Source organism: Myotis brandtii, unplaced genomic scaffold (genome assembly GCF_000412655.1).
Source record: "Myotis brandtii unplaced genomic scaffold, ASM41265v1 scaffold279, whole genome shotgun sequence".
NCBI classification, from domain to species: domain Eukaryota; kingdom Metazoa; phylum Chordata; class Mammalia; order Chiroptera; family Vespertilionidae; genus Myotis; species Myotis brandtii.
Window position 1 is genome coordinate 801432 of NW_005360641.1, and position 13462 is coordinate 814893.

The window sequence follows — 13462 nt, forward strand, 5'->3', positions numbered from 1 at the left end:
TCCTGTTATGGCTGTGACACCCAGGGCTGGACAAACAGAGCCAGACATATCTGTCCTCACAGGAAACCGAACTCCAACCTCATCTTCCTAACCACTCTGGAGTTGGGGGTGCTGCTGACAAATCCTGGGTCTGAGGGGAGATTCTGGGTGTGGGGCAAATTTATTTTCTTGGGGAAACATCACCACCTTTGAATTTTCTACACCTTAAAAATGCTAACATCTCCTTATTGCATAGAATTATACCATATTAAGGTAAGAAATACCTTAAAAACTGTGCAATTTAAAAGCCTACCTATGTTCAGATCAGTCTCTTTTATTACTTGCTTACAAGTAGTCATGCAAGTTCTGTGTGTTTAAAATCATGTGACTTGGAGCTCATATCTTTGTTCGTGTTCCCTTTATCTCAGTTTCCAAAACTCTTTAAAAAGCAGTAGCAATCTACTGTTTACTTCTCAATTACCTGAACTTATTCATACAAACCTGCTGGAAGCTGGTCCATCCTTGCTGCTTGACACAGTCGCTGCAGGGAAGAAATATCTGCACAGCATATGTTTCAAGGGACCTGGCGTATATGGCATACAGTTCTTAATATGTTTGCTCCCCTTCTTAGCGCTATGTGTTTTAACCAGGGTCACCTCTCTGAGAAAGGTTGTTTCCCCAGGTGGGAATTTTTCCCTGGAATTAGGGATTAACAGGACTAAGGAAGGGAATAAATCAGTAAAACCCTTTAACTAAGTGCCAGGTGGGTAGTTAATCACCTTAACTATGAACAATCATGCTTAAGCTACATAATCTTTACTTAGGATAATCTCCTTCAGTTACTTCCTTGTAGCTTAACAGAATAGTAGAGTAGTGACCTTGGAATGGAGATAACAAACACCCTAACCTTTGGAATAGAATGGATAGGATTAAAATCAAATGGTATAAATACAGATGTAACAGGAGAATAAAGAGAGAACCTGGCTAGAACCTGGCTAGAGAACCTGGCTAGGCTGCTGATCAACTGAACGCTGTCTCCATGTCATTCCTTCTTCGCCGACTCCTTTGGGAACCCCTGGATCTACTGGGGCTGGACCCCAACAGAAACCTGGTCTCACACCTCCCTAAAATAGTGAAAAAAGGACCAAATGAAATATTGATTTTCCAGTCCGCACTTGGGGCACATGTTGTAACAACCTCTTTTTATTCCAACTCTCTTAATCATTGTGCTTTTCTGGCTTACTTTTGATTATAACACTCATTCTAGGTTTCTTCATTCTTTTTACTCAAATCTAGGTGTTGACAAATATTCACTCTTTTCTCTTCTCTCTCTCTCTTTCTCTCTCTCTCTCTTGCATTTAGCTGTACTTTCTCTGACAATTCCATCCACTTATCGCTCCAGTATTATTACACAAAATAAATTGAAGGAGAAAGACCATAGAGTTATCTAGTTTTATATTTGGAAAAAACTAGACAAGAGGATTGACTCTAACAATAGCAGATGGAATTCTAATGGTTATAATAGCCAATAATTATAAAGTACTTAATGTGTACCTGAATCATAGATACTTCATATGAATCATAAGATACAACTAATAAGAAAATCTGGCATCACTATCAATAAGCTTTAGATATTGGATATTCATTAGATATTGGAGTGGAGTAACACAGACAATCAAATTGTTATACCTGTCACAGATATCCTTTATATACTTATTTGTCTTGACTGGCCTGTCTATAATTGTCAATGTAGAAATTAAGTCAGAAAAATTTCAGTGTTGGAAATTAGAGGTGGAAATTTCTTGTCATGACACAAAAGAGAGAGAATTGTAAAAGCACTATTTCCCAAAAGTTGTGTACGTTTAAAACAGTTTGCAAATGTTCCAGATAAATATTTTTCCTTTTGAAAAAAAGTTACCTGACAAGAGTGAAGAAAGTCAAGAGAGATAAGAGAAGAAATATGTGCAGTGAAACACAGGAGAAAAAATGAGATGCTTAAAGAGAATTTAAAAATAGTTTCTTCTATTTTCCTTTCTTTTGTTCACTCAAAAACAATTTGGATTTTGGTATTGTATTTAGAGATATTGGTAGACAAAGACAGACCTCAAGAGGACTCACTATTATTCCAGTTACAAAACTGAACATCTCTTGAATCCATCTTATTACCAGAGCCACTAGTTTAGTGCAAGCCCTCATTACCATTGTCTTCATCTCTAGTAATCAGTCTGCCAGTATTCAGTATTCTTTCTCAGATTACCTTACGCATGCATGGATTTGGCTTAAGTGCTTCTAATATACTTTACTTCGCTGTTTAATGTATTGATTTATTATCTCCCTTCTTTTCTTATCTAATTATATACAATCCCTAAGCCAGATCTGAGGATAATGTATAAAATTACATCAGCTTCCCTGTGCTATTTCCTGCTATCCCCCTAACCATATGGAGTCAAATCCAGCTAGTTACTATTACTTAGCCTTCTAATTCCTTCTGCTCACAATATACTCTTCAGTATTTCCTATTGTCTTTTTCATATACAATCTTTAATTCTATCTAAAATACTACTTCCTGATTACCACTAATATATATGAATTTTATCTTTTGAAAATGTAATAGAAAGCTTTTGTGATTTTCAAAATAACTTTCAAAAGTTGCTTGTGTTAATTAAGTTTATTCATATATATATTTCCCTTAAGAGGTTGTAAGCTATTGGAGAAGTTATTAACTGATGTGCATTAATTAAAAATTATTTAATCAGAACTCAAATGGGTACAAAATAACTATAAATTTTGTTTCAGTCATAATTTTATACAGAAGGCTACTTATCACAAAATTCATGGACTTGTTGGAGCTTACAATGAGTATTTGAATCATTGTGACATGAGACAGAATGGCCCAAGCACAGTGGGCATTAATATATTAATATTCTTATATATTAATATAGTAGTATGTTTTATATATACATCCTAACTGAAAAATAAAATGTTGACTGCAGGCTTTTTCATTTATATACTTCAATGGTCTCCCTTATCTCAGTGTTTATCTAGTTGTTGTTGTTTTTCCTTTTGGTCACTATTTTCATATGCAATGTCTAAATTGTAGAACACTACAAAATTATCCAATAAAGCAAACTAGTATTGTGATATTAGCCCCTCCCACTCATTACCCTTATTTATGGAAATTGTTGAATTTAGAATATTTGAGATTTACTTGTTCTGACTTAGGCTTTGAATTCCTTTTCATGCATGCATTTTATTCATAGCATTTGAGAAGAGGAACTTCTTGTCAAACCACAGTATAAGATTTAGGTAAACTATAAAGTTTAGCAAATGGGTTATGCCAGAAGTATCCAGAGAGCAAATATTTCCTCGAACTTGGGGATTTACTTAATTTTGCCCAATCCTCATATTTTCAACTGGCCCACTACACTGCTGCCAAGTCAACTGTACTGTAAGCTCATGGAGTGTTAAAAGGTAGGGAAAACGGCACAGAGGTGTGTACTAAAAGAAGCTGTTTCTCCTTTGGCAGTCACTTTATAAAGCGGATGCCAAGCACAGATGGTAAAGATGTTCCTGGCTTCTACCACTATCTTGACAGTCCAAATGCGGTGACAGATCACTGTAAAAAGGTAAGGACGCACCTCTCAGCTGAGGCAGCAAAACCTCTAGTCTCTTTCTAAATGCTTTCTTCAGAACATCAGGTTCTTGTCCATTTGATTTCTGTTAACTTGCTGACAGAATGAATTGAACACTTATACAAGTAGAAGAAAAGAAAAGGCAAGAATAATCTCAAAACCTTTAGCAGCGATTTTGTTATAAAAATCACCATAGTATATTGGTACTTTTATATAGTTGAGGGAATTATTTATTTTAAAATGTACATTTTATTCATTTTTCTGTCCATTCTTCAGTAAGATAGCTTGAAAATGAATGAATTTAACATGGTGAATCCAACTGAAAAGATCCTTAGTTGAAGTGCTAATAACACATTTAAAAAAGTGACCTCCAATTTACTTATTGAGGAATTTTGTCAGAAAAATAGCATTAGTGATTTTTCCTTAGTTTTCTTTCCTTTGGGGAAGTTTAACAATAGGCCAAAGTTTAATCTAAAGTAATTTCACTGGGAAATAGAGAATACAGATCAAGGAATTCTGGAGAAATAGTGTTAAATTAATTTTAATTCTTAAACTATAGTTGTTTTTTTTTAATTAAAACAAAGTGAAACACATGAGATAGATAATTGCAATATATGATAGCTTATTTCTATATTGAATTTTTTTTCTTAAAACCTATACTGTGTCTTAATTAATTTTTTAAATAGGTTCATGACATAGAGGCCTTCACTATTTACTTATATACAATATTTCAATATAAATGGCAATAATATACTTTCTCTGATATACCAACTGAGGAAATTTGAAATAATTTTTGAATCATCAGTTTTCAATATTATATGTATTCAAGTTGATTGGTTAATACTTTTGACTCTACTGTCTCTTCACCTCTTATAAGTTATAAGTCATTCTTGGATAATTGTACTTATTTGTACTACTAAATTTTTTTTTCCAAAAATCTCCCTATATAAGCCCATGAACAATTTTTGAACATATTAAATTATCTTCAGCATCTATTAATTTGATAGCCCAGTGATACCCCCATTGAATATATGCCTAAAAAGTCTCTTCCCATTATTCATGGTAAGGATTTTGTGGAGACAATGCATTTGTTTGTCTTATTCTAATTTTAGATTTGCGTTTTATTTTTAATAGAAATATCTTCTGAGATATATTACATTATCTTTAGATTAATTAACATTTGGGTTTTTACTCTATGTGCCAAGTTCAACGTTACTTTTCATAAATCAATTAAGAAATAAGGTCTTAAATTGCAGTGCTTTATTTGTTCTCAACCCAATACCAGAATTCTTTCTTGAATAATTCATATGAACCTAAAAATAATCTCCAATTAATGGTAATGAATGCTGTTTATGGCAATTACATCGAGGCACTTATTGAATCAATAAATCAGCTACAACAATGTAACTCTTTCCATATCAATCCTAACTTGTTCTCTCTAAGCAGTTATTAAAGGCCACATTTCAAATAGAACACCGAAGTCAGTTGCTGCTGAATTTTACAACACATGTCTTTTTCCCTGAGGGAGTATTTTCTTAACTCAGATTTATGAAGTGAAGAGAAAAATTAATTCCTGAGGGATTTAGACTGTGGAAATGTGGAGTTGAGGTGAAGGAATGGTTGAAGAGGAGGGGACAATCTTATATCGATTTCCTTGCATGCAGGTTTTCTTATGGCACTGAGGAAGAGTGATTAGTGAAGAACACAATCTCTAAATCTTAGAAGTATTTCTCTCATAACGTCTTATCACATGAACTGGGGAACTCCTGAGAATTCTGACAATTTGTATTACTCCAGTCTATTATCTCTTATTAATGTTTAACACATTGGATGAATGGTAAATCAATTCCCAAGGTGTTTGGTAAAATAAGGTATTTCTAAATAGTGCTGAGTAAAATATGAGAATTTAGTAATGTTTGTAATATTTTTTAATACTTCAAGTTGTTTTTCTTCATTAGCTTGGTCAATTAATATAATCCAATATTTACATTTGTGTTAAAAGATAAATTGTAAACCCCAATATATATCATTTGGTAGTAAAACATTTTAATATATTTTAGCATAAAATACTAGAAATCATTTTAAATGATTGATGAAATACATGTAGTCTTATGTATAGATTAAGCATATATTGAAAATAAATCAATTTACCAAATTATCTTCAAATTATGATACCATTTATGTAAAATAGTACCCAAAAGGATGTTTTATTTACTTTGGGGAAATTTAATAAGTGTGACTTAGAGAAGCACACACACACACACACATCTTGTTTTTAAACATACAAAAAGATAATGATTGGTAGTTAAAGGGGGATTGAAATCTTAGTCGCAATGTTTTTATATTCTAAATAGTAAAATGCATTTGTTAAATATTAACAAATGAGTATAACAATGAACTAAATTATTAACCAAGATATTACCTATGGTATGGTGTGAAATGCATCTCATGTGTATTGCTTCTGAAATCTTCTATTTTTAGTCCAGTGTTGTGGCCACTCAAAATATATCATTGGGATTGCTATTTGAGTGAATGGTGGAATTCTTTTCATGCTTTCTTTCCTTTTCCTTTGGGAGAATTTTCAACCGACCTGCCATTTACCTTCATATAGCCAGTACAACTTTTCCACATCACGATTCTTTATATGTCCTGAGGAACTTGTACTATTCTGTACTGACCTTAATGACTGGAAAACTGTATTGCCCAATGTAGTTGTTTTCTATTGCTGCAATAACAAATTGCCCCAAACATAGCATCATAAAACAACACAAACTGATTACCTTACAGTTCTGGAGATTGGATGTCTGACATGGATAGAATTCTGACAGGATTGAATCAAGAGGTCAGTAGCAATGCATTATTTTCTGGAGGCTCTAGAAGAAAGACCAATTTCAAACTTATTCACGTATCAACAAAATACAGTTTTATGGGGTTGTAGGACTAGATCCCTTTTTCTTTGCAGACTACCCACATTTCCTATAAACCTCTCTGCATTCCTCTTACAAAGCAACTATAAATCAGAGTAAACAATGAGGTGTCAAATCTTTCTCATGCTCCCACCTGTTTGACCCTATTTTCATCATTACATCTCTAGGCTAGAGCTGGAAAAAATATTTTCTAGTTATGAGGACTCATGTAATTATATTGGGCCACTTCCCCCAGATAATCTAAGATAATACCCTCATCTCAAAATCTATAACCTTGATCACATCTACGGTAGCTTTGGCCATCTAAGGTATTCATAAGTTCTGAGAATCAGGGCATGAACATCTTTTGGTGATGATGAGAAAGACCATCATTCTGCCTATCATACTCTTTTATGAATCAACTAATAATTTCACCATGTTTTCATAATTACTATGTCAAAACTAACAAGTACTTATCAATTCTAAATATCTACCTATCCAAGCTAAACCGTAAACACGTCCAACCCTCTTTACCTCATCTAATGTTGACAATAGCAATTAGGGCTTGGAATTTGGTTTAAGATTTGGAGTCACATAAACCAGTCAGTTGAAATTAGCTGTCTTCATAAAGCCATGTGTATGGCTAATTTTATGTATAATACTTTTGCCTTACATTAGAGCAATTAATTTATATGCAATACTTAAGAACAGAAAATATTATTTTAAGAATATTCTTGTACATCTCAGAATCTCTCACAAATCTAAAACAGGATGTGAAGACGATATTTATAATCGAAGATGTCTACCATCAAAAAAAGTTGTAGAATGATTAAGAGTACTGATTTAGTGTCAGGATTCACAGAACAGTTCTATTCCCAAATAGTTTAACTTGGGGCGAGTTATTTAATTCCTTTAAGCCTCAATTTCTACATATAATGTGGGCAATAATATATAATTCATAGAGTTGCCATGAGGATTACTTCAGTGAACAATAACATCCAATTCAGAGTGTTCATGAGGATTACTTCAGGATTATATAAGATATAAGGTAAATCATTATTTAATACATGTTCATTTTGAAATTGAATTAACTGATTTTTCCACTTGTCTTTTTATATTTCTGAAGGAAATAGTAATTTTTTAAAAATTCATATACATCTTAATTTAAAACTCTGGCATATTAAAAACAATGCATTTTATTACTACCTTTTGCAATTATGATATGTTATACAAAAACATTTTCATATGTCTGCTGAAATATTTCTATTGCGACCTGATAGAAAAACACTTTTATAATATTTGAACTGTCAATTTTGTGGCCATTAATTTTTAAAGTAACTATTCAGTTTAATTTCTGAGGCAAAGTAAAATGAACATACTTACTCATTCTACATCAGTTCCAGGAAGTTTCACTACTTTTTAACACTCTTTGGTACTAAAATTATTTTAATTGTACTTTTGTCTTCAAAACCTCCTTTAGGTATAATTTATGTACCTAAAAAGGGCATATAAGGTAATAACATTGACTTCCTGGAAAAATAAATAAATACTATTAGCTTTTACATAGTGGGATAGTTTAGAATGCTTTTGAAAAGGTACCAATATATTTTGTAAATTAGCCCATGGACCCATTCATTCAAATAATATAAATGTTACTTCTATAAATTAAACAGATGCCGCCTCCATTAACAAATTTAAAATGCCAACAAATAAGTAATTATATTCCTGAAAGGTTTTTTTTTCTTTAAATACAATTTAGTCATATAACTTGAGACAAAATTTAAACACTTTGAGGTTGTAATTTTGAATTACAGTTTTTAAAAATAATTTTAAAGTATAACAAACACTTAAAAAGGTACACAAATCTTATGTGAGAAGCTCAATACATTATCAAAAAGTTAATACAACTATATAATCATCATACAAATTAATAAAATAATGTAGAAGTGTAACCAACTTCTTCTATAAAATTAATTGTTAATTGTACTTCCATGGATTAATTTTCATCCTTTTGCACTTTTTTGTGACTGGAATAATCTAGTGTGTACTTTTCTGCTTCTGGCATGTCTTAGTTAATACTATGTTGTTGCATATAGCAATATTCCACTTATTTTCTATATCATTTAAAATTATATTCATAAACACAATTCAATACATTTATCTAAATTACCAATGAAGACTATTTGACTAGTTTCCAGTCTTATAGGGCAATAATATACCCAAAAATTATCTGCATATGATTTTTAATGCACTTAACATACAAATTCCTATTGTTATGATCAGTTACCTGGACTCAAAGTAGTTATACAAATTTGTACTGCCATTGACAGAATTCAAGTATTCTTATTATTTCATATTCTTGCAACCAATTATTTCAGCCCTTCTGGTTTTGGTGTAGTGGATTTTCATTGTTGTTTTAATTTCACTTCCATAATATGTGATATGTTGTGTACCTTTCATATATTTATATTCTATTCAATTTTCCTTTTTGTTATGTCTCTGTTCTAGTCTTTTGTCCATTACATTCTTAGGATCTCTGTTTTTTTGTTATACATTTATAGAAGGGTTATTTATATATCCTGGATATAAACTCCTCATGAAAATAATTGCAAATTTCTTCTTATTCTCTGGGGTTTGCCCTTTTATTTCCTCAAGATTTGCTGTGGACAGATCTAAGGTATCCCCCCAATGATTATTCCACTTCCTGAGGTCCATAGCTCTGTGTGACCCTTCTCCCTTATATGTGGAGCTGTAACTTGCTTGTAACTGATCCTATCTAATAAAGAAGTAATATGCAAATTGACCATCACTCCAACACACAAGATGGCCACCCCCATGTGGTCAAAGATGGCTACCACAAGATGGCCAGCAGGGGAGGGCAGTAGTGGGTGACCAGGCCTGAAAGAGAGGGCAGTTAGGGGGACCCAGGCCTGCAGGGGAGGGCAGTTAGGGGTGACCAGGCCTGCAGGGGAGGGCAGTTGGGGGGAACCCAGGCCTGCAGGGGAGGGCAGTTGGGGGTGACCAGGCCTGCAGGGGAGGGCAGTTGGGGGTGACCAGGCCTGCAGGGGAGGGCAGTTGGGGGTGACCAGGCCTGCAGGGGAGGGCAGTTGGGGGTGACCAGGCCTGCAGGGGAGGGCAGTTGGGGGTGACCAGGCCTGCAGGGGAGGGCAGTTGGGGAGGACCAGGCCTGCAGGGGAGGGAAGTTGGAGGGGACCAGGCCTACAGGGGAGGGCAGTTGGGGGGAAGCAGGCCAGCAGGGGAGGAGTTAGGTGTCAATCAGGCTGGCAGGGGACTGGTTAGGGGGTGATCAGCCTGGCAGGCAGAAGCTGTTAGGGGCAATCAGGCAGGCAGGCAGGCGAACGGTTTGGAGCCAGTAGTCCTGGATTGTGAGAGGGATGTCCGCTGCCTGTTTAGGCCCGATCCCAGTGGAATTGTGCCTAAACGAGCAGTTGGATATCCCTCGAGGGGTCCCAGATTGGAGAGCATGCAGGCTGGACACACATACACCCCCCGATGAATGATTTTCGTGCATTGGGCCTCTAGTAGAATATATTAAGCAGAAGGAATGTTACTCCTGTGATTAGATTGCACTAAAGGGCAATGGAGTTGAGACGTCACTTCCAAGGTTTTTTTATGTTATATAAAACATTGTCTAAAGTGTGCGGAGTAAATAATTCTTACTTGATTGATAGACAATGCATTCATGCTGAGGAAGCCCAAGGGACAAGAAACTGCAGTAGGCCTTTAGGCCTTGAGCAAAGCTTTCAGGAGACAGTAAGCAAGAAGTCAGAACCCTCAGTCATGCAGCTACAAAGGGAGGCCTTTTGAGAACAATCTGAATGAGTATGGAAGTGAATTCTTCAAACTTCCAGATGTGCCAGCAGCCCACATATAGTCAGTGTGTGTGTGTGGTGGGAAAACGTAGGTTTACAGTTCTTGTATGGAAAAGTATACCCTACAAGAATAAATAATAATATAGGAATGAACTCTATGTTTTCTGTACCCATAACTGTAAATGTACTTTTGCTCAACCCTGTAAATTTAAGCACAATGAAGTACAATTACTCTTCCACCCAGAACAAAAATTAAGCCTGAAAATGTCAACTGTTTGCCAATATGTGAACCTATTAGAACTCTTATATACTACCAGCGGGAGTGCAAATTGGTACAAACACCTTGGGAAATTGTTTGGTAGTAGATCCTGAGACTGAATATATGCACTTTCTATAATCTTGGGGTTCCTGTCCCTTGCAGACAACCTATAGAAGTGTTTAAATATTCAAGAATAGTATGTACAAAAAGTGCACATAGCAATTCTAATAAAAGTCCAAAATTTGAAAAATATCCTAATATCCATCAACATTAAAATAGGTAAATAAACCGTCTCATATTCACACAGCAAAATATACAGCAGTGAGAAGGAACAATTTAGTCTACATTCAATATGGATAAATCTCCCAAATATAGTGTTGGTTTGAGTTAAAGAAGCCAGGTATGAATGATTAGTAATATATGATATTCTAAATAAAATATAAAACCAGGCAAGACTAGTCCATGATGTTACAAGTCAGTGATGATCCCCTTTGTGGAATGTTTAATGGCTGAGGGGAGCAGGAGGAGAGCAAAGTGTTGCTAGCAGTGTTTTGTTTACTGATCTGGGTGCTGACTACACTGGGCTTTTGTAAATTTAGTGAGCTGAACACTAATTGTATGCGCAATTTTCTGTATGTTTGTTAGATTTCGGCACAAACATTAAACATAATAAAATAGAGAAATGGCAAAGCTTTGAGCCCAGATATCTAAGTCCACATTTTTTACTCAATTCTGTGACTGATAGTCGCACAACTATGAAGCTATACAAAGAAAACACAAAGAAGAAAAAAAATGACTGGACTGTACACTGAAGCAGAGGATAGTATCCATAGATATCAGATAAATTTACATCTGCATTTTGTGTGTTGACATTTGACAAAATCTTTTTCACATAAGAAAAATTGTCACATACTCCATGGTGCTATATAGCTGGGATATATACTTAATGAAAACTTGAAGTAGATTGTAGTCAAAGAGGTTTATGTCATATCATAACCTTCAATGTAAAACTCAAAGTACATAAAAATGAAGCATTCCAAGAGTTTCTTGAAGGTGACACTCACAAAATAAAAATGCTTTGTTCTTTACTCAGTCTATTTTAAAAAAGCCATTTCACAATGTCAAAATTTATTTTTGGTATACAACAGTAGTATGGTAATAACGTAGATGCCAGTCACATTTACTTCCCTCAGACTATATATTATCAGATAACAAAATGCTGATTTTGTCATCCATGATTGACAATAGTTTCTGCTATTGAATAGATTATGTAGATATTTAAATAAAGTAGAAAAATGACAACACGAAAGGCATTATATCATAAAGATACATGTTGCAGAAGCTAGATATAACCTGCAATCTTGATGTATGCAGCTGGGAACCACTATTCTTGATCTACTCAACAAGTCATCAAATAGGTTTTTCTAACTACATGCTGCTGTAAACTATCTGAAGAAATTTGTTTACAGATAAAATGAAATAACTATTGAATAGGCAGAAATAATATGTAAACATGAGTGTTTTTTAATTTATTTTATTTTTAATTTAAATTCTATATTGTTTAATGTATTACATAAGTCTTCTTTTTCCCCCATTGACCTCTCTCCAGCCGCCCCAACCCCCAGCACATGCACTCACAACCGCTCCCCCATCTGTGTCCATTGGTTATGCTCATATGCATGCATACAAGTCCTTCAGCTAATCTCTTCCCCCCCTCCCCTCTGTGCCTTCCCTCATAGGTTGGACAGTCTGTTTGATGCTTCTATAATATGAGTTCTTTACAGTACATTCTCTAAATGTTGCCGAGAGAGGAAAGATGGCTAGTTTAATTTTAATAAACCGCAAGAATTACTGATGATGCTTCTGCATCTACCCCACACTCAAAACCAAGAGGAGTCCTTTCTTGGTAGCACTGTAAATAACATTTCTCTTTTCCTTTATTAAAATTTTATATTACTCTGGTTAAAACTTAATGTCTCTCCTGGATATCCTGATTTCTGTCAGTCTATCTCAACACATTGTATTTACGTCCATTGTTTTATTATTTTTTCCTTCAAAATATATCATATGGGGGGGAAAAGTAGGAAAAATTAATCATGACTTTAAATAATTAAATATTGTGTGCTCTCTTGGCAGTATCTGCATCTCCGATACCTTCAAATTAGATTTTTACAAGAATTGTCCAATGCTTTGCATTTAATAAGAGGTTTTTATTCTTAAATTATGGATTATGATTAATCTAAGAAATAATTATATATTGTAAGTCAATGCTGTTTTAAATAATATTAATCTTTAAAAAAAAACTAGGTACAGAGAGAAGCTAATAAAGTGATAGGCTTTTTTCAACTTTAACTTTGAAATAACCTTGTACTCAACATATACATTATAGAAATCTTGCCAATACCACAAAAATTTTTGGCTAGTGGCTTGGATTTAATAAAGGTATTAACTAATTTGTAGGAACTAAGACAATAATTAGTGTGAAATCATGAAGATGCTATTCAAAATACATTGATTTAATCTTTTAATCATATCTAATATAATTTTATATTTTTCATAGAAATATTGTTTAAATTATATCATTGTTAAATGTACACCAATATTTACATTTACACATAGATAGTTCATACTTCTAATGTTATTCTAAATTTTATCAATCTAAATTTTCTATTTGTTCCTAGAATATAAAAATGCAACTCAATTTTGTATAGCAATTTCATATCTAGTAAGTTTATGATATTCTTTATTAATATTATCATTTATATTTAGATATCTATGGATTTCCTATGTACAAAATTACATGTTCTGAGAAGCTTAAAAAATATAATTTAATTAATATATTTTTAAATACAG